Source organism: Mobula birostris, chromosome 2 (genome assembly GCF_030028105.1).
Source record: "Mobula birostris isolate sMobBir1 chromosome 2, sMobBir1.hap1, whole genome shotgun sequence".
Lineage (NCBI taxonomy): Eukaryota > Metazoa > Chordata > Chondrichthyes > Myliobatiformes > Myliobatidae > Mobula > Mobula birostris.
Window position 1 is genome coordinate 114698952 of NC_092371.1, and position 20999 is coordinate 114719950.

The following is a 20999-nucleotide window of genomic DNA, read 5'->3' on the forward strand; positions in this document are numbered from 1 at the left end:
GCGCAGTGGCGACCTGGGCAGCGAGAGGTCTGTGTCTGTTGGGGGTGGGGGGGGGTGGGTGCGGTAGGAGCACTGATTGTGGGGTGGCTAGTGATGTGAGCAGCAAGCAGCGGAGTGGCCAGTGAATGGTGAGGAGGACGGGTGAGAGAGGAGAGGTGAAAGTGGGAGGGGAGAGTGTAGGGTGTGAGTGAAGGGGCGAAGGCAGAGGAGTGTAAGAAAGGAGGAGCAGCGTGGGAGCAAGCTGAGAGTGGCTGCATGCCGCTTAAGTGCGGAGAGGAGCGGTGCACTGGTGCCTACGGCCATACTAGCCTGAAAACGCCCGATCTCGTCTGATCTCGGAAGCTAAGCAGGCTCAGGCCTGGTTAGTACTTGGATGGGAGACCGCCTGGGAATACCAGGTGCCGTAGGCTTTTGCTCCTCTGCCCAACTGCCCCAGCAGGAGGTGCTGTCTTTTTCATTTTTTCTCTCTCCCTCTCACTCATACACTCTGCGCTCTCCGTTTGCCAGTCAGCCTGCAAACGCAAGCACTCTGCTGTCAAGGCACAAGAATCTGCTTTTGCTGGGCTGCCGGCTGCGCTTGGCAGCATGCTTCATCACCTGGCCCTGACAGCCGCGCTTCGGCAGCGAGCTGCTGCCGGCGCTCACTCTCAGCCAGTCAGGCAGCCAGACGCAAGGGCACCCAAGCTTGCTTGCGCTGTGTCCTGCGCTTGCGTACAGCGCCCATTCTCAGCTTCGGCTCTGCCTTTGCCACCTGAGCAGGCATCACCAAAGACGGCAGCTGCTTCCCGCGGCTAAGCCGGATGGCCCTGTGCGGCACAAGCTGCTCTCAAGAGCTTGTCATGGCTGAGTCGGACCAGCCGGTTCATCTGCAGGCCGCCGGACTGGCAATAGGTAGCCGCGCCCCACCCAGGCGAGGACGGTTAGCTCAGTTGGTCAGAGCGTGGTGCTAATAACGCCAAGGTCGTGGGTTCGATCCCCATACTGTCCACGCATTCCCTTTAGCCGGCCCGGGGTCTGTGCATGACTCTGTAGAAGCTGCTTCCGTCGTCCACTATCCTTTGGTCCAGCCACTTTTGGCGCAGTTGCACTTCTCTGGCAGGGGTGGCTGTGCTGGCCGGCAGGCAGTTGCGCTGACAGTGTGAGCAGGCCCTTCGGCCCATCTGGTCCGTGCGCAGCTGTTATTCTCTCCGCCCTGCAGGAGCATGAGACATGGGACTGAATGAATGAGGCACTTTTGCACCCACCTTGAGACGGTTAATTATCCCACCCTCTCTATTTGAAGCCGTTGCTGATCAAGAACCCATCAACGTTCGCCTGAAACGTACCCACCGACATTGTATCGCTAGGCGTCCGTGGCAAACAATTTCACATATCCACCAGCCTCCCTTAACGAACTTCTCCTCAACTTTGTTCCAAAGAGACGTCTGACTGAGGCTGTGGCCTCAGCTGCTGCACATGACTGCCGTAGGAAACATCCTCAGCACATCCATCCTATCTCGGCCTTTCAATATTTGATAGATTTCAATCAGATCGAATCTCGTGCAGACGCAGAGCCGCGAAACTGCCAATGCCTGTCTTGTGCCGCCAAGGCGATGTGAAATCCAGTTTAGGACCTGGCGCTGAATGCCTCATCAAGCGACGGAACCTCCTTGAATAGGTGGGACTTTTGCAAAGGCCTGGCTCGACTGCCGGTCGGCAGCGTCCAGCGCCTCTCGCTCATGACCATTCCTGTTCGCCTCCTCGATTAAATTTGTCAGATCGGTTTCTCACCGCAGCATCTAGTGCCGGCGGTCTGACAAGTTTCTGAGTTCCCTTCCGAAGTAAGGGGAGAAAAGGAGCTGTGATCCCATCGGCCGGCGGGCTTGCCGAAGCTGAGGTGGTCTTAAATAGCTAGGCTGGAGCGGGTGCGATCTCTTCACTGGTAGGCAGAAGGTAGAGTAAACGCGAAGAAAGGGGAAGCAGAGATGCGGCGGCCGTCAGGACCAGCGCAGTGGCGACCTGGGCAGCGAGAGGTCTGTGTCTGTTGGGGGTGGGGGGGGGGTGCGGTAGGAGCACTGATTGTGGGGTGGCTAGTGATGTGAGCAGCAAGCAGCGGAGTGGCCAGTGAATGGTGAGGAGGACGGGTGAGAGAGGAGAGGTGAAAGTGGGAGGGGAGAGTGTAGGGTGTGAGTGAAGGGGCGAAGGCAGAGGAGTGTAAGAAAGGAGGAGCAGCGTGGGAGCAAGCTGAGAGTGGCTGCATGCCGCTTAAGTGCGGAGAGGAGCGGTGCACTGGTGCCTACGGCCATACTAGCCTGAAAACGCCCGATCTCGTCTGATCTCGGAAGCTAAGCAGGCTCAGGCCTGGTTAGTACTTGGATGGGAGACCGCCTGGGAATACCAGGTGCCGTAGGCTTTTGCTCCTCTGCCCAACTGCCCCAGCAGGAGGTGCTGTCTTTTTCATTTTTTCTCTCTCCCTCTCACTCATACACTCTGCGCTCTCCGTTTGCCAGTCAGCCTGCAAACGCAAGCACTCTGCTGTCAAGGCACAAGAATCTGCTTTTGCTGGGCTGCCGGCTGCGCTTGGCAGCATGCTTCATCACCTGGCCCTGACAGCCGCGCTTCGGCAGCGAGCTGCTGCCGGCGCTCACTCTCAGCCAGTCAGGCAGCCAGACGCAAGGGCACCCAAGCTTGCTTGCGCTGTGTCCTGCGCTTGCGTACAGCGCCCATTCTCAGCTTCGGCTCTGCCTTTGCCACCTGAGCAGGCATCACCAAAGACGGCAGCTGCTTCCCGCGGCTAAGCCGGATGGCCCTGTGCGGCACAAGCTGCTCTCAAGAGCTTGTCATGGCTGAGTCGGACCAGCCGGTTCATCTGCAGGCCGCCGGACTGGCAATAGGTAGCCGCGCCCCACCCAGGCGAGGACGGTTAGCTCAGTTGGTCAGAGCGTGGTGCTAATAACGCCAAGGTCGTGGGTTCGATCCCCATACTGTCCACGCATTCCCTTTAGCCGGCCCGGGGTCTGTGCATGACTCTGTAGAAGCTGCTTCCGTCGTCCACTATCCTTTGGTCCAGCCACTTTTGGCGCAGTTGCACTTCTCTGGCAGGGGTGGCTGTGCTGGCCGGCAGGCAGTTGCGCTGACAGTGTGAGCAGGCCCTTCGGCCCATCTAGTCCGTGCGCAGCTGTTATTCTCTCCGCCCTGCAGGAGCATGAGACATGGGACTGAATGAATGAGGCACTTTTGCACCCACCTTGAGACGGTTAATTATCCCACCCTCTCTATTTGAAGCCGTTGCTGATCAAGAACCCATCAACGTTCGCCTGAAACGTACCCACCGACATTGTATCGCTAGGCGTCCGTGGCAAACAATTTCACATATCCACCAGCCTCCCTTAACGAACTTCTCCTCAACTTTGTTCCAAAGAGACGTCTGACTGAGGCTGTGGCCTCAGCTGCTGCACATGACTGCCGTAGGAAACATCCTCAGCACATCCATCCTATCTCGGCCTTTCAATATTTGATAGATTTCAATCAGATCGAATCTCGTGCAGACGCAGAGCCGCGAAACTGCCAATGCCTGTCTTGTGCCGCCAAGGCGATGTGAAATCCAGTTTAGGACCTGGCGCTGAATGCCTCATCAAGCGACGGAACCTCCTTGAATAGGTGGGACTTTTGCAAAGGCCTGGCTCGACTGCCGGTCGGCAGCGTCCAGCGCCTCTCGCTCATGACCATTCCTGTTCGCCTCCTCGATTAAATTTGTCAGATCGGTTTCTCACCGCAGCATCTAGTGCCGGCGGTCTGACAAGTTTCTGAGTTCCCTTCCGAAGTAAGGGGAGAAAAGGAGCTGTGATCCCATCGGCCGGCGGGCTTGCCGAAGCTGAGGTGGTCTTAAATAGCTAGGCTGGAGCGGGTGCGATCTCTTCACTGGTAGGCAGAAGGTAGAGTAAACGCGAAGAAAGGGGAAGCAGAGATGCGGCGGCCGTCAGGACCAGCGCAGTGGCGACCTGGGCAGCGAGAGGTCTGTGTCTGTTGGGGGTGGGGGGGGGGGTGCGGTAGGAGCACTGATTGTGGGGTGGCTAGTGATGTGAGCAGGAAGCAGCGGAGTGGCCAGTGAATGGTGAGGAGGACGGGTGAGAGAGGAGAGGTGAAAGTGGGAGGGGAGAGTGTAGGGTGTGAGTGAAGGGGCGAAGGCAGAGGAGTGTAAGAAAGGAGGAGCAGCGTGGGAGCAAGCTGAGAGTGGCTGCATGCCGCTTAAGTGCGGAGAGGAGCGGTGCACTGGTGCCTACGGCCATACTAGCCTGAAAACGCCCGATCTCGTCTGATCTCGGAAGCTAAGCAGGCTCAGGCCTGGTTAGTACTTGGATGGGAGACCGCCTGGGAATACCAGGTGCCGTAGGCTTTTGCTCCTCTGCCCAACTGCCCCAGCAGGAGGTGCTGTCTTTTTCATTTTTTCTCTCTCCCTCTCACTCATACACTCTGCGCTCTCCGTTTGCCAGTCAGCCTGCAAACGCAAGCACTCTGCTGTCAAGGCACAAGAATCTGCTTTTGCTGGGCTGCCGGCTGCGCTTGGCAGCATGCTTCATCACCTGGCCCTGACAGCCGCGCTTCGGCAGCGAGCTGCTGCCGGCGCTCACTCTCAGCCAGTCAGGCAGCCAGACGCAAGGGCACCCAAGCTTGCTTGCGCTGTGTCCTGCGCTTGCGTACAGCGCCCATTCTCAGCTTCGGCTCTGCCTTTGCCACCTGAGCAGGCATCACCAAAGACGGCAGCTGCTTCCCGCGGCTAAGCCGGATGGCCCTGTGCGGCACAAGCTGCTCTCAAGAGCTTGTCATGGCTGAGTCGGACCAGCCGGTTCATCTGCAGGCCGCCGGACTGGCAATAGGTAGCCGCGCCCCACCCAGGCGAGGACGGTTAGCTCAGTTGGTCAGAGCGTGGTGCTAATAACGCCAAGGTCGTGGGTTCGATCCCCATACTGTCCACGCATTCCCTTTAGCCGGCCCGGGGTCTGTGCATGACTCTGTAGAAGCTGCTTCCGTCGTCCACTATCCTTTGGTCCAGCCACTTTTGGCGCAGTTGCACTTCTCTGGCAGGGGTGGCTGTGCTGGCCGGCAGGCAGTTGCGCTGACAGTGTGAGCAGGCCCTTCGGCCCATCTAGTCCGTGCGCAGCTGTTATTCTCTCCGCCCTGCAGGAGCATGAGACATGGGACTGAATGAATGAGGCACTTTTGCACCCACCTTGAGACGGTTAATTATCCCACCCTCTCTATTTGAAGCCGTTGCTGATCAAGAACCCATCAACGTTCGCCTGAAACGTACCCACCGACATTGTATCGCTAGGCGTCCGTGGCAAACAATTTCACATATCCACCAGCCTCCCTTAACGAACTTCTCCTCAACTTTGTTCCAAAGAGACGTCTGACTGAGGCTGTGGCCTCAGCTGCTGCACATGACTGCCGTAGGAAACATCCTCAGCACATCCATCCTATCTCGGCCTTTCAATATTTGATAGATTTCAATCAGATCGAATCTCGTGCAGACGCAGAGCCGCGAAACTGCCAATGCCTGTCTTGTGCCGCCAAGGCGATGTGAAATCCAGTTTAGGACCTGGCGCTGAATGCCTCATCAAGCGACGGAACCTCCTTGAATAGGTGGGACTTTTGCAAAGGCCTGGCTCGACTGCCGGTCGGCAGCGTCCAGCGCCTCTCGCTCATGACCATTCCTGTTCGCCTCCTCGATTAAATTTGTCAGATCGGTTTCTCACCGCAGCATCTAGTGCCGGCGGTCTGACAAGTTTCTGAGTTCCCTTCCGAAGTAAGGGGAGAAAAGGAGCTGTGATCCCATCGGCCGGCGGGCTTGCCGAAGCTGAGGTGGTCTTAAATAGCTAGGCTGGAGCGGGTGCGATCTCTTCACTGGTAGGCAGAAGGTAGAGTAAACGCGAAGAAAGGGGAAGCAGAGATGCGGCGGCCGTCAGGACCAGCGCAGTGGCGACCTGGGCAGCGAGAGGTCTGTGTCTGTTGGGGGTGGGGGGGGGGGGTGCGGTAGGAGCACTGATTGTGGGGTGGCTAGTGATGTGAGCAGGAAGCAGCGGAGTGGCCAGTGAATGGTGAGGAGGACGGGTGAGAGAGGAGAGGTGAAAGTGGGAGGGGAGAGTGTAGGGTGTGAGTGAAGGGGCGAAGGCAGAGGAGTGTAAGAAAGGAGGAGCAGCGTGGGAGCAAGCTGAGAGTGGCTGCATGCCGCTTAAGTGCGGAGAGGAGCGGTGCACTGGTGCCTACGGCCATACTAGCCTGAAAACGCCCGATCTCGTCTGATCTCGGAAGCTAAGCAGGCTCAGGCCTGGTTAGTACTTGGATGGGAGACCGCCTGGGAATACCAGGTGCCGTAGGCTTTTGCTCCTCTGCCCAACTGCCCCAGCAGGAGGTGCTGTCTTTTTCATTTTTTCTCTCTCCCTCTCACTCATACACTCTGCGCTCTCCGTTTGCCAGTCAGCCTGCAAACGCAAGCACTCTGCTGTCAAGGCACAAGAATCTGCTTTTGCTGGGCTGCCGGCTGCGCTTGGCAGCATGCTTCATCACCTGGCCCTGACAGCCGCGCTTCGGCAGCGAGCTGCTGCCGGCGCTCACTCTCAGCCAGTCAGGCAGCCAGACGCAAGGGCACCCAAGCTTGCTTGCGCTGTGTCCTGCGCTTGCGTACAGCGCCCATTCTCAGCTTCGGCTCTGCCTTTGCCACCTGAGCAGGCATCACCAAAGACGGCAGCTGCTTCCCGCGGCTAAGCCGGATGGCCCTGTGCGGCACAAGCTGCTCTCAAGAGCTTGTCATGGCTGAGTCGGACCAGCCGGTTCATCTGCAGGCCGCCGGACTGGCAATAGGTAGCCGCGCCCCACCCAGGCGAGGACGGTTAGCTCAGTTGGTCAGAGCGTGGTGCTAATAACGCCAAGGTCGTGGGTTCGATCCCCATACTGTCCACGCATTCCCTTTAGCCGGCCCGGGGTCTGTGCATGACTCTGTAGAAGCTGCTTCCGTCGTCCACTATCCTTTGGTCCAGCCACTTTTGGCGCAGTTGCACTTCTCTGGCAGGGGTGGCTGTGCTGGCCGGCAGGCAGTTGCGCTGACAGTGTGAGCAGGCCCTTCGGCCCATCTAGTCCGTGCGCAGCTGTTATTCTCTCCGCCCTGCAGGAGCATGAGACATGGGACTGAATGAATGAGGCACTTTTGCACCCACCTTGAGACGGTTAATTATCCCACCCTCTCTATTTGAAGCCGTTGCTGATCAAGAACCCATCAACGTTCGCCTGAAACGTACCCACCGACATTGTATCGCTAGGCGTCCGTGGCAAACAATTTCACATATCCACCAGCCTCCCTTAACGAACTTCTCCTCAACTTTGTTCCAAAGAGACGTCTGACTGAGGCTGTGGCCTCAGCTGCTGCACATGACTGCCGTAGGAAACATCCTCAGCACATCCATCCTATCTCGGCCTTTCAATATTTGATAGATTTCAATCAGATCGAATCTCGTGCAGACGCAGAGCCGCGAAACTGCCAATGCCTGTCTTGTGCCGCCAAGGCGATGTGAAATCCAGTTTAGGACCTGGCGCTGAATGCCTCATCAAGCGACGGAACCTCCTTGAATAGGTGGGACTTTTGCAAAGGCCTGGCTCGACTGCCGGTCGGCAGCGTCCAGCGCCTCTCGCTCATGACCATTCCTGTTCGCCTCCTCGATTAAATTTGTCAGATCGGTTTCTCACCGCAGCATCTAGTGCCGGCGGTCTGACAAGTTTCTGAGTTCCCTTCCGAAGTAAGGGGAGAAAAGGAGCTGTGATCCCATCGGCCGGCGGGCTTGCCGAAGCTGAGGTGGTCTTAAATAGCTAGGCTGGAGCGGGTGCGATCTCTTCACTGGTAGGCAGAAGGTAGAGTAAACGCGAAGAAAGGGGAAGCAGAGATGCGGCGGCCGTCAGGACCAGCGCAGTGGCGACCTGGGCAGCGAGAGGTCTGTGTCTGTTGGGGGTGGGGGGGGGGGGTGCGGTAGGAGCACTGATTGTGGGGTGGCTAGTGATGTGAGCAGGAAGCAGCGGAGTGGCCAGTGAATGGTGAGGAGGACGGGTGAGAGAGGAGAGGTGAAAGTGGGAGGGGAGAGTGTAGGGTGTGAGTGAAGGGGCGAAGGCAGAGGAGTGTAAGAAAGGAGGAGCAGCGTGGGAGCAAGCTGAGAGTGGCTGCATGCCGCTTAAGTGCGGAGAGGAGCGGTGCACTGGTGCCTACGGCCATACTAGCCTGAAAACGCCCGATCTCGTCTGATCTCGGAAGCTAAGCAGGCTCAGGCCTGGTTAGTACTTGGATGGGAGACCGCCTGGGAATACCAGGTGCCGTAGGCTTTTGCTCCTCTGCCCAACTGCCCCAGCAGGAGGTGCTGTCTTTTTCATTTTTTCTCTCTCCCTCTCACTCATACACTCTGCGCTCTCCGTTTGCCAGTCAGCCTGCAAACGCAAGCACTCTGCTGTCAAGGCACAAGAATCTGCTTTTGCTGGGCTGCCGGCTGCGCTTGGCAGCATGCTTCATCACCTGGCCCTGACAGCCGCGCTTCGGCAGCGAGCTGCTGCCGGCGCTCACTCTCAGCCAGTCAGGCAGCCAGACGCAAGGGCACCCAAGCTTGCTTGCGCTGTGTCCTGCGCTTGCGTACAGCGCCCATTCTCAGCTTCGGCTCTGCCTTTGCCACCTGAGCAGGCATCACCAAAGACGGCAGCTGCTTCCCGCGGCTAAGCCGGATGGCCCTGTGCGGCACAAGCTGCTCTCAAGAGCTTGTCAAGGCTGAGTCGGACCAGCCGGTTCATCTGCAGGCCGCCGGACTGGCAATAGGTAGCCGCGCCCCACCCAGGCGAGGACGGTTAGCTCAGTTGGTCAGAGCGTGGTGCTAATAACGCCAAGGTCGTGGGTTCGATCCCCATACTGTCCACGCATTCCCTTTAGCCGGCCCGGGGTCTGTGCATGACTCTGTAGAAGCTGCTTCCGTCGTCCACTATCCTTTGGTCCAGCCACTTTTGGCGCAGTTGCACTTCTCTGGCAGGGGTGGCTGTGCTGGCCGGCAGGCAGTTGCGCTGACAGTGTGAGCAGGCCCTTCGGCCCATCTAGTCCGTGCGCAGCTGTTATTCTCTCCGCCCTGCAGGAGCATGAGACATGGGACTGAATGAATGAGGCACTTTTGCACCCACCTTGAGACGGTTAATTATCCCACCCTCTCTATTTGAAGCCGTTGCTGATCAAGAACCCATCAACGTTCGCCTGAAACGTACCCACCGACATTGTATCGCTAGGCGTCCGAGGCAAACAATTTCACATATCCACCAGCCTCCCTTAACGAACTTCTCCTCAACTTTGTTCCAAAGAGACGTCTGACTGAGGCTGTGGCCTCAGCTGCTGCACATGACTGCCGTAGGAAACATCCTCAGCACATCCATCCTATCTCGGCCTTTCAATATTTGATAGATTTCAATCAGATCGAATCTCGTGCAGACGCAGAGCCGCGAAACTGCCAATGCCTGTCTTGTGCCGCCAAGGCGATGTGAAATCCAGTTTAGGACCTGGCGCTGAATGCCTCATCAAGCGACGGAACCTCCTTGAATAGGTGGGACTTTTGCAAAGGCCTGGCTCGACTGCCGGTCGGCAGCGTCCAGCGCCTCTCGCTCATGACCATTCCTGTTCGCCTCCTCGATTAAATTTGTCAGATCGGTTTCTCACCGCAGCATCTAGTGCCGGCGGTCTGACAAGTTTCTGAGTTCCCTTCCGAAGTAAGGGGAGAAAAGGAGCTGTGATCCCATCGGCCGGCGGGCTTGCCGAAGCTGAGGTGGTCTTAAATAGCTAGGCTGGAGCGGGTGCGATCTCTTCACTGGTAGGCAGAAGGTAGAGTAAACGCGAAGAAAGGGGAAGCAGAGATGCGGCGGCCGTCAGGACCAGCGCAGTGGCGACCTGGGCAGCGAGAGGTCTGTGTCTGTTGGGGGTGGGGGGGGGTGGGTGCGGTAGGAGCACTGATTGTGGGGTGGCTAGTGATGTGAGCAGCAAGCAGCGGAGTGGCCAGTGAATGGTGAGGAGGACGGGTGAGAGAGGAGAGGTGAAAGTGGGAGGGGAGAGTGTAGGGTGTGAGTGAAGGGGCGAAGGCAGAGGAGTGTAAGAAAGGAGGAGCAGCGTGGGAGCAAGCTGAGAGTGGCTGCATGCCGCTTAAGTGCGGAGAGGAGCGGTGCACTGGTGCCTACGGCCATACTAGCCTGAAAACGCCCGATCTCGTCTGATCTCGGAAGCTAAGCAGGCTCAGGCCTGGTTAGTACTTGGATGGGAGACCGCCTGGGAATACCAGGTGCCGTAGGCTTTTGCTCCTCTGCCCAACTGCCCCAGCAGGAGGTGCTGTCTTTTTCATTTTTTCTCTCTCCCTCTCACTCATACACTCTGCGCTCTCCGTTTGCCAGTCAGCCTGCAAACGCAAGCACTCTGCTGTCAAGGCACAAGAATCTGCTTTTGCTGGGCTGCCGGCTGCGCTTGGCAGCATGCTTCATCACCTGGCCCTGACAGCCGCGCTTCGGCAGCGAGCTGCTGCCGGCGCTCACTCTCAGCCAGTCAGGCAGCCAGACGCAAGGGCACCCAAGCTTGCTTGCGCTGTGTCCTGCGCTTGCGTACAGCGCCCATTCTCAGCTTCGGCTCTGCCTTTGCCACCTGAGCAGGCATCACCAAAGACGGCAGCTGCTTCCCGCGGCTAAGCCGGATGGCCCTGTGCGGCACAAGCTGCTCTCAAGAGCTTGTCATGGCTGAGTCGGACCAGCCGGTTCATCTGCAGGCCGCCGGACTGGCAATAGGTAGCCGCGCCCCACCCAGGCGAGGACGGTTAGCTCAGTTGGTCAGAGCGTGGTGCTAATAACGCCAAGGTCGTGGGTTCGATCCCCATACTGTCCACGCATTCCCTTTAGCCGGCCCGGGGTCTGTGCATGACTCTGTAGAAGCTGCTTCCGTCGTCCACTATCCTTTGGTCCAGCCACTTTTGGCGCAGTTGCACTTCTCTGGCAGGGGTGGCTGTGCTGGCCGGCAGGCAGTTGCGCTGACAGTGTGAGCAGGCCCTTCGGCCCATCTAGTCCGTGCGCAGCTGTTATTCTCTCCGCCCTGCAGGAGCATGAGACATGGGACTGAATGAATGAGGCACTTTTGCACCCACCTTGAGACGGTTAATTATCCCACCCTCTCTATTTGAAGCCGTTGCTGATCAAGAACCCATCAACGTTCGCCTGAAACGTACCCACCGACATTGTATCGCTAGGCGTCCGTGGCAAACAATTTCACATATCCACCAGCCTCCCTTAACGAACTTCTCCTCAACTTTGTTCCAAAGAGACGTCTGACTGAGGCTGTGGCCTCAGCTGCTGCACATGACTGCCGTAGGAAACATCCTCAGCACATCCATCCTATCTCGGCCTTTCAATATTTGATAGATTTCAATCAGATCGAATCTCGTGCAGACGCAGAGCCGCGAAACTGCCAATGCCTGTCTTGTGCCGCCAAGGCGATGTGAAATCCAGTTTAGGACCTGGCGCTGAATGCCTCATCAAGCGACGGAACCTCCTTGAATAGGTGGGACTTTTGCAAAGGCCTGGCTCGACTGCCGGTCGGCAGCGTCCAGCGCCTCTCGCTCATGACCATTCCTGTTCGCCTCCTCGATTAAATTTGTCAGATCGGTTTCTCACCGCAGCATCTAGTGCCGGCGGTCTGACAAGTTTCTGAGTTCCCTTCCGAAGTAAGGGGAGAAAAGGAGCTGTGATCCCATCGGCCGGCGGGCTTGCCGAAGCTGAGGTGGTCTTAAATAGCTAGGCTGGAGCGGGTGCGATCTCTTCACTGGTAGGCAGAAGGTAGAGTAAACGCGAAGAAAGGGGAAGCAGAGATGCGGCGGCCGTCAGGACCAGCGCAGTGGCGACCTGGGCAGCGAGAGGTCTGTGTCTGTTGGGGGTGGGGGGGGGGGGTGCGGTAGGAGCACTGATTGTGGGGTGGCTAGTGATGTGAGCAGGAAGCAGCGGAGTGGCCAGTGAATGGTGAGGAGGACGGGTGAGAGAGGAGAGGTGAAAGTGGGAGGGGAGAGTGTAGGGTGTGAGTGAAGGGGCGAAGGCAGAGGAGTGTAAGAAAGGAGGAGCAGCGTGGGAGCAAGCTGAGAGTGGCTGCATGCCGCTTAAGTGCGGAGAGGAGCGGTGCACTGGTGCCTACGGCCATACTAGCCTGAAAACGCCCGATCTCGTCTGATCTCGGAAGCTAAGCAGGCTCAGGCCTGGTTAGTACTTGGATGGGAGACCGCCTGGGAATACCAGGTGCCGTAGGCTTTTGCTCCTCTGCCCAACTGCCCCAGCAGGAGGTGCTGTCTTTTTCATTTTTTCTCTCTCCCTCTCACTCATACACTCTGCGCTCTCCGTTTGCCAGTCAGCCTGCAAACGCAAGCACTCTGCTGTCAAGGCACAAGAATCTGCTTTTGCTGGGCTGCCGGCTGCGCTTGGCAGCATGCTTCATCACCTGGCCCTGACAGCCGCGCTTCGGCAGCGAGCTGCTGCCGGCGCTCACTCTCAGCCAGTCAGGCAGCCAGACGCAAGGGCACCCAAGCTTGCTTGCGCTGTGTCCTGCGCTTGCGTACAGCGCCCATTCTCAGCTTCGGCTCTGCCTTTGCCACCTGAGCAGGCATCACCAAAGACGGCAGCTGCTTCCCGCGGCTAAGCCGGATGGCCCTGTGCGGCACAAGCTGCTCTCAAGAGCTTGTCATGGCTGAGTCGGACCAGCCGGTTCATCTGCAGGCCGCCGGACTGGCAATAGGTAGCCGCGCCCCACCCAGGCGAGGACGGTTAGCTCAGTTGGTCAGAGCGTGGTGCTAATAACGCCAAGGTCGTGGGTTCGATCCCCATACTGTCCACGCATTCCCTTTAGCCGGCCCGGGGTCTGTGCATGACTCTGTAGAAGCTGCTTCCGTCGTCCACTATCCTTTGGTCCAGCCACTTTTGGCGCAGTTGCACTTCTCTGGCAGGGGTGGCTGTGCTGGCCGGCAGGCAGTTGCGCTGACAGTGTGAGCAGGCCCTTCGGCCCATCTAGTCCGTGCGCAGCTGTTATTCTCTCCGCCCTGCAGGAGCATGAGACATGGGACTGAATGAATGAGGCACTTTTGCACCCACCTTGAGACGGTTAATTATCCCACCCTCTCTATTTGAAGCCGTTGCTGATCAAGAACCCATCAACGTTCGCCTGAAACGTACCCACCGACATTGTATCGCTAGGCGTCCGTGGCAAACAATTTCACATATCCACCAGCCTCCCTTAACGAACTTCTCCTCAACTTTGTTCCAAAGAGACGTCTGACTGAGGCTGTGGCCTCAGCTGCTGCACATGACTGCCGTAGGAAACATCCTCAGCACATCCATCCTATCTCGGCCTTTCAATATTTGATAGATTTCAATCAGATCGAATCTCGTGCAGACGCAGAGCCGCGAAACTGCCAATGCCTGTCTTGTGCCGCCAAGGCGATGTGAAATCCAGTTTAGGACCTGGCGCTGAATGCCTCATCAAGCGACGGAACCTCCTTGAATAGGTGGGACTTTTGCAAAGGCCTGGCTCGACTGCCGGTCGGCAGCGTCCAGCGCCTCTCGCTCATGACCATTCCTGTTCGCCTCCTCGATTAAATTTGTCAGATCGGTTTCTCACCGCAGCATCTAGTGCCGGCGGTCTGACAAGTTTCTGAGTTCCCTTCCGAAGTAAGGGGAGAAAAGGAGCTGTGATCCCATCGGCCGGCGGGCTTGCCGAAGCTGAGGTGGTCTTAAATAGCTAGGCTGGAGCGGGTGCGATCTCTTCACTGGTAGGCAGAAGGTAGAGTAAACGCGAAGAAAGGGGAAGCAGAGATGCGGCGGCCGTCAGGACCAGCGCAGTGGCGACCTGGGCAGCGAGAGGTCTGTGTCTGTTGGGGGTGGGGTGCGGTAGGAGCACTGATTGTGGGGTGGCTAGTGATGTGAGCAGGAAGCAGCGGAGTGGCCAGTGAATGGTGAGGAGGACGGGTGAGAGAGGAGAGGTGAAAGTGGGAGGGGAGAGTGTAGGGTGTGAGTGAAGGGGCGAAGGCAGAGGAGTGTAAGAAAGGAGGAGCAGCGTGGGAGCAAGCTGAGAGTGGCTGCATGCCGCTTAAGTGCGGAGAGGAGCGGTGCACTGGTGCCTACGGCCATACTAGCCTGAAAACGCCCGATCTCGTCTGATCTCGGAAGCTAAGCAGGCTCAGGCCTGGTTAGTACTTGGATGGGAGACCGCCTGGGAATACCAGGTGCCGTAGGCTTTTGCTCCTCTGCCCAACTGCCCCAGCAGGAGGTGCTGTCTTTTTCATTTTTTCTCTCTCCCTCTCACTCATACACTCTGCGCTCTCCGTTTGCCAGTCAGCCTGCAAACGCAAGCACTCTGCTGTCAAGGCACAAGAATCTGCTTTTGCTGGGCTGCCGGCTGCGCTTGGCAGCATGCTTCATCACCTGGCCCTGACAGCCGCGCTTCGGCAGCGAGCTGCTGCCGGCGCTCACTCTCAGCCAGTCAGGCAGCCAGACGCAAGGGCACCCAAGCTTGCTTGCGCTGTGTCCTGCGCTTGCGTACAGCGCCCATTCTCAGCTTCGGCTCTGCCTTTGCCACCTGAGCAGGCATCACCAAAGACGGCAGCTGCTTCCCGCGGCTAAGCCGGATGGCCCTGTGCGGCACAAGCTGCTCTCAAGAGCTTGTCAAGGCTGAGTCGGACCAGCCGGTTCATCTGCAGGCCGCCGGACTGGCAATAGGTAGCCGCGCCCCACCCAGGCGAGGACGGTTAGCTCAGTTGGTCAGAGCGTGGTGCTAATAACGCCAAGGTCGTGGGTTCGATCCCCATACTGTCCACGCATTCCCTTTAGCCGGCCCGGGGTCTGTGCATGACTCTGTAGAAGCTGCTTCCGTCGTCCACTATCCTTTGGTCCAGCCACTTTTGGCGCAGTTGCACTTCTCTGGCAGGGGTGGCTGTGCTGGCCGGCAGGCAGTTGCGCTGACAGTGTGAGCAGGCCCTTCGGCCCATCTAGTCCGTGCGCAGCTGTTATTCTCTCCGCCCTGCAGGAGCATGAGACATGGGACTGAATGAATGAGGCACTTTTGCACCCACCTTGAGACGGTTAATTATCCCACCCTCTCTATTTGAAGCCGTTGCTGATCAAGAACCCATCAACGTTCGCCTGAAACGTACCCACCGACATTGTATCGCTAGGCGTCCGTGGCAAACAATTTCACATATCCACCAGCCTCCCTTAACGAACTTCTCCTCAACTTTGTTCCAAAGAGACGTCTGACTGAGGCTGTGGCCTCAGCTGCTGCACATGACTGCCGTAGGAAACATCCTCAGCACATCCATCCTATCTCGGCCTTTCAATATTTGATAGATTTCAATCAGATCGAAGCTCGTACAGACGCAGAGCCACGAAACTACCATTGCTGTCTTGTAAACACGAGGAATTCTGGAGATGCTGGAAATTAAGCAACGCACATCAAAGTTGCTGGTGAACGGAGCAGGCTGGCAGCATCTCTAGGAAGAGGTACTGTCGACGTTTCGGGCCGAATCCCTTCGTCAGGACTAACTGAAAGAAGAGCTAGTGAGAGAGTTGAAAGTGGGAGTGGTAGTGGCAGATCCAAAATGGCAGGGGAAGACAGGAGGGGGAGGGATGGAGCCAAGTGCTGGATAGTTGATTGGCAAAGGGAATGTGAGAGAATCATGGGACAGGAGGCCCAGCGGGAAGGAAAGTTGAGGGGAGTGAACCCAGAGGATGGGTAAGGGGTATAGTCAGAGGGATAGAGGGAGTAAAAGGAGAGAGAATGAAAGAATGTGTGTATAAAAATAAATAAGGGATTGGATACGAGGGGGAGGTGGGGCATTAGTGGAAGTTGGAGCAGTCAGTGTTCATGCCCTCAGGTTGAAGGCTACCCAGACGGAATATAAGGTGTTGTTCCTCCAACCAGAGTGTGGCTTCATCTTGACAGTAGAGGAGGCCGTGGATAGACATATCAGAATGGGAATGGGATGTGGAATTAAAATGTGTGGCCATTGGGAGATCCTTCTATCTCTGGTGGACAGAGCGTAGGTGTTCAGCAAACCGATCTCCCAGTCTGCGTCGGGTCTCACCAATATATAGAAGGCCACATCGGGAGCACTGGACGCAGTATATCACCCCAGCCGACTCACAGGTGAAGTGTCGCCTCACCTGGAAGGACTGTCTGGAGCCCTGAATGGTGGTAAGGGAGGAAGTGTAAGGGTATGTGTAGCACTTGCTCCATTACAAGGATAAGTGCCAGGAGGGAGATCAGTGGGGAGGGATGGGGGGACGAATGGACAAGGGAGTCGCGTAGGGAGCGATCCCTGCGGAAGCGGGGTGGGGGGGGCAGGGAAAGATGTGCTTAGTGGTGGGATTCCGTTGGAGGTGGCGGAAGTTGCGTAGAATAATATGTTGGACCCGGAGGCTGGTGGGGTTGTAGGTGAGGACCAGGGGAATCCTAGTCCTAGTGGGGTGGTGGGAGGATGGAGTGAGAGCAGATGTGCGTGAAATGGGGGAGATGCGTTTTGAGCAGAGTTGATGGTGGAGAAAGGGAAGCCCCTTTCTTTAAAAAAGGAGGACATCTCCCTCGTCCTGGAATGAAAAGCCTCATCCTGAGAGCAGATGCGGCGGAGACGAAGGACTTGTGAGAAGGGGATGACATTTTTGCAAGAGACAGGGTGAGAAGAGGAATAGTGCAGATAGCTGTGAAAGTCAGTAGGCTTATAGTAGACATCAGTAGATAGGCTGTCTCCAGAGACAGAGACAGAATGATCTAGAAAGGGGAGGGAAGTATCAGAAATGGACCGGGTAAACTTGAGGGCAGGGTGAAAGTGGGAGGCAAAGTTAATAAAGTCAACGAGCTCAGCATGCGTGCAGGAAGCAGCGCCAATGCAATCGTCGATGTAGCGAAGGAAAACTGCCTATCTTGTGCAAAGCAAAGCGTCAGCGGGAAAAAGCGTACTGGACACGGACACAGGCCCTGGACTAGACTACATTCGGGGCCTGGGCTCAGACTTGAATTAGGAGCACGGTATCCGGACGTGGAACTTGGAACAAGGAGCCTGGACTAGAAACATGAAACTCCGGAACCAGAGCCGGGACAAGCACCCGGAACCTGGCTCTTGGTTGGCATTCGGAACCTGGGTCTTGACTCGGAACCGGAACCCGGGTCTAGGATAGGACTCAGAACTAGGATCTTGGCAAGGACAGGATGAGGAACCTCCAGTGCAGGACGTGGCTGTTGGTCGAGGTTTGGCTCGGCGCGGTTAGCCCCTTGGGTACGGAGCCGGGACACCTCCTTGAAGCGCAGGGCCAGGACCCTTTCTAGGACACAGGGCCGGGACCCTTTCTCGGACACAGGGCCGGGACCCTTTCTTGGACGCAGGGCTGGGATGCTTTCTAGGACGCAGGGCTGGGATGACTGCCGAGGTAAACTGCCGAGGATTTGGATGGGGACGATCCAGCACAGGATGAGGAATCTCCAGCACCGGGCTGGATGGGGCACCAGAACTGGATGAGGACGCGAAGCTCAGACTTGGACAGGGCTGGAACACGGCACCTGGACTTGGTCTTGGAACACAGGAATACAGGAACACAGAGCCTTGGACTTGAGCACAGGAACGGGGAACACAGAGTCAGGACTCCTCCTTGGGAACAGGACATAGGGCCGGGAGTCGTACATAGAACACGGACACTAAACATGGGGACACAAAGAGACAGTTCCAAACTCAACAACAGATAGTTCCTTATCTTGGCTTGGCAAGGCCCCGGTCTCACTCCGGCGGTCGAACTTGATGGGGATACTGACGAGGTTGCAGGCGAAGGTTCAGAAGGAAGCAGAAGGGAGTGGAACAGTCCAGCCCAAAACGAGAATCAGGTGCGTCTATTAAGGCACCCAATGGAAACCCCGGAATAAGGAATCAACGGACGGACTGGACCGTGAACCAGAATGCAGAGTTCACGGACTGGACCGGCGACCAAAAAGGCTTTCCCAGACTATGGACGGCACTGGCGGGTGCTGCGAAGGTGGGGAGGGGGGGCATTCAACAGGAGGGAACCCAGGATGGCGAGAGTTAAACGACAGTGCCTGTGTCTCTGGGTCCATATTTGGCTGGGCTGTTCTGTTACAATACTCCTTGGTCTTTGATTTACAGCCACGTACGTAAACTTCGGATAGATCAAAGATGGCGTACATCATGGGGCTGTTACGAGGGGATGCCTTGGCATGGGCCACCACGATATGGGGTAACCGACCAGAGGTTTGTTCCTCCTTCCCCTCCTTCGTCTCTGAGATGAGACATGTCTTCGAACAGCCCATTCGCAATAAGGATGCCGCAAGACGCTTGCAGACTCTTTGTCAGGGTTCGTGGATCGTAGCGAGGTACTCCAACGAGTTTCGAATCTTAGTGGTCGGCTCTAGTGTGAGTAAACCTCGGTTCCTGATTCCTGAGAACTGCCAGTTCTAAATTCCGCATCGTTCCCTGGATACTCTACGTGAAACTTTTCTCTGTGTAAAGACTCTCCTGAATACCGGTTCCCCGTTCGCGGTGGTGCTGACGCCGAATGACTGTTTCGGCACCTGTGTCCTGCACTTGGGTTCATCCCCAGCCACGTCCTTGCAACAAGGGAAGAGCTTAGGGTGTGAGTGAAGAGGCTGCAAGCGGAAGGTAAGAGGCGAAGGCAGAGTGTAAGAAAAGAGGAACAGCGTGGGAGCAAGCTGTGAGTGTCTGCGTGCCGGTGAAGTGTGGAGAGGAGCGGTGCACTGGTGTCCACGGCCATACTAGCCTGAAAACGCCCGATCTCGTCTGATCTCGGAAGCTAAGCAGGCTCAGGCCTGGTTAGTACTTGGATAGGAGACCGCCTGGGAATACCAGGTGGCGTAGGCTTTTTGTCCTCTCCTGATCTGTCCCCACCAGGGGGCGCTCGCTCTTTATTTATTTTCTCTCCCCTTCCATTTGCCACTCAGCGTTCAAACACAAGCGTCCTGCCGACACAGCACAACAATCTCCTCCTGCTCAGCAGCCAGCTGCACTCAGGAGCGTCCTTCATTGCCTCCTCCTGAGAGCCCTGCTTCAGCTCTCTCCTACTGCCGGCTCTCCCTCTCAGCCAAACAAACAGGCAGGCAGCAAGATCCAAGTGCTGTGCAAACGCCCATTCTGAGCTCTGCCTTTGCCTTTGATATCTAAGCAGGCATCACCAATGGCAGCAGTTGCTTCCTGCGAACAAGCTGGCTGGCCCCGTACAGGCCAAGATGCCCTCAACAGCCTGGCATGACACACTTGGGGGAGCCCGTTCCACCTGCAGGCTGTCGGATTGGCAATGGCAGATGCACTCACACTTGGGAGGACGGTTCGCTCAGTTGGTCAGAGTGTGCTGCTAATATGCAAGCTCTTGGGTTCCATCCCCATAGTGTCCAAGTGTTTCCTTTAGCCGGCAGCTGCTCTCACGCAAACGGGAGAACTGACTGTAGGAAAGGGTTCGTGAGTGCCTTACTACAAAGTGCGTCCACTTTCTGCACTGTGATGTGGTGCCCTGCCGAGCACAACAACTGAGGAGATTGATGTGTGCATGCGGTAGCTGAGCAGTCCTGGGCCGGGCACAGATGCACTTGTGTGGCAGGAGTACCATGAGCCAAGGTAGGACAAAGTGTCAGCATGTTGACTCATCGAGTGCTCCAGCAGATCAACAGGTCCTTCGGTCCATCTAATCCATGCCCAGCTATTGTTCCTTCCTGTCCGCTAGAGCATGAGATGTGGAAACTCAGTTGGGTCATTGAGCCCAACGAGTCTGCTCCAAAAACCCCATCATGGCTAATTGGGCAGGGCAGTTGGCCAAGGTCTTCACGGATATTTTCAATCTGTCCCTGGCCCAGGCAGTTGTCCCCACAAGTTTCAAGATCACCACCATTGTGCCAGTGCTGAAGCATTCCACTGCCACAGGCCTGAATGGCTTCCGCCCAGTTGCACTCACCCCCATCATTGCAAAGTGCTTTGACAGACTGGTCCTATCACATCTGAAATCCTGTCTGCCCACTACCCTGGACCCCCATCAATTTGCCTACCGCACCAACAGGTCATCAGAGGATGCCATCTCCACGGCACTTCACTCTGCCCTGACCCACCTGGACAGCCCCAACTCTTACGTCAGAATACTGTTCATTGACTTTAATTCAGCATTCAATACTGTGATCCCCTCCAAGCTGATCGCCAAATTCTTCAGCTTGGTATCAGCTCATCCCTCTGCAATTGGACCTTGGACTTTCTGACTAACAGACCCCAATCAGTTAAGTTAGACAACCTCTCCTCCTCCATTCTCACCCTGAACACCGGCGTGCCTCAAGGCTGTGTGCTGAGCCCTCTTCTGTACTCCCTTTTCACCTATGACTGTGTTCCTGTACATGGTTCAAACTCCATAATCAAGTTCACAGACGACACCACAGTGGTTGGCTTGATCAGAGGGGATGATGAGACGGCCTACAGAGACGAGGTCCAGCACCTGGCTGTGTGGTGTGCTGACAACAACCTGGCCCTTAACACCCAGAAGACCAAGGAGAACATTGTGGACTTCAGGCATGCTAGGAGCCACACTCACATCCCCATCTACATCAATGGAGTTGTAGTGGGGCATGTATCAAGCTTTCACCTGGTCCCTGAACTCCTCCATCCTGGTCAAAAAGGTGCAACAGCGCCTTTATTTCCTGTGGAGCGTCAAGAAAGCTCCCCTCTGTCCCAGGATACTGACGAACTTTTACTGCTGTACCATTGAGAGCATACTCACCAACTGCATCTCAGTGTGGTATGACAATTGTCCCGTATCAGACCACAAAGCACTCCAGCGTGTGGTGAAAACTGCCCAGCGGATTATCGGCACCCAATTGCCCACTATTGAGAACATCTACCATAAACGCTGCCTGGGCAGGGCGAAAAGCATTATCAGGGATGCATCTCACCCTCACC

General features: G+C 56.7%; 9 non-coding genes across 9 annotated transcripts; all 9 read left to right on the plus strand.

Annotated features, from left to right (window-relative positions):
- Window positions 1-291: 291 nt before the first annotated feature.
- LOC140194259 (5S ribosomal RNA) lies at window positions 292-410 on the plus strand. Its single transcript, XR_011885110.1, has one exon. It is a non-coding gene; the product is annotated as a 5S ribosomal RNA (ribosomal RNA).
- Window positions 411-2273: 1863 nt separating this feature from the next.
- Window positions 2274-2392, plus strand: LOC140194260 (5S ribosomal RNA). The gene has a single exon (XR_011885111.1). It is a non-coding gene; the product is annotated as a 5S ribosomal RNA (ribosomal RNA).
- A 1864-nt stretch (window positions 2393-4256) lies between these two features.
- LOC140194261 (5S ribosomal RNA) lies at window positions 4257-4375 on the plus strand. The gene has a single exon (XR_011885112.1). It is a non-coding gene; the product is annotated as a 5S ribosomal RNA (ribosomal RNA).
- A 1865-nt stretch (window positions 4376-6240) lies between these two features.
- LOC140194262 (5S ribosomal RNA) lies at window positions 6241-6359 on the plus strand. Its single transcript, XR_011885113.1, has one exon. It is a non-coding gene; the product is annotated as a 5S ribosomal RNA (ribosomal RNA).
- A 1865-nt stretch (window positions 6360-8224) lies between these two features.
- On the plus strand, window positions 8225-8343 carry LOC140194263 (5S ribosomal RNA). Its single transcript, XR_011885114.1, has one exon. It is a non-coding gene; the product is annotated as a 5S ribosomal RNA (ribosomal RNA).
- A 1866-nt stretch (window positions 8344-10209) lies between these two features.
- On the plus strand, window positions 10210-10328 carry LOC140194264 (5S ribosomal RNA). The gene has a single exon (XR_011885115.1). It is a non-coding gene; the product is annotated as a 5S ribosomal RNA (ribosomal RNA).
- Window positions 10329-12193: 1865 nt separating this feature from the next.
- LOC140194265 (5S ribosomal RNA) lies at window positions 12194-12312 on the plus strand. Its single transcript, XR_011885116.1, has one exon. It is a non-coding gene; the product is annotated as a 5S ribosomal RNA (ribosomal RNA).
- A 1857-nt stretch (window positions 12313-14169) lies between these two features.
- On the plus strand, window positions 14170-14288 carry LOC140194266 (5S ribosomal RNA). Its single transcript, XR_011885117.1, has one exon. It is a non-coding gene; the product is annotated as a 5S ribosomal RNA (ribosomal RNA).
- A 4522-nt stretch (window positions 14289-18810) lies between these two features.
- On the plus strand, window positions 18811-18929 carry LOC140194310 (5S ribosomal RNA). The gene has a single exon (XR_011885161.1). It is a non-coding gene; the product is annotated as a 5S ribosomal RNA (ribosomal RNA).
- Window positions 18930-20999: the final 2070 nt, after the last annotated feature.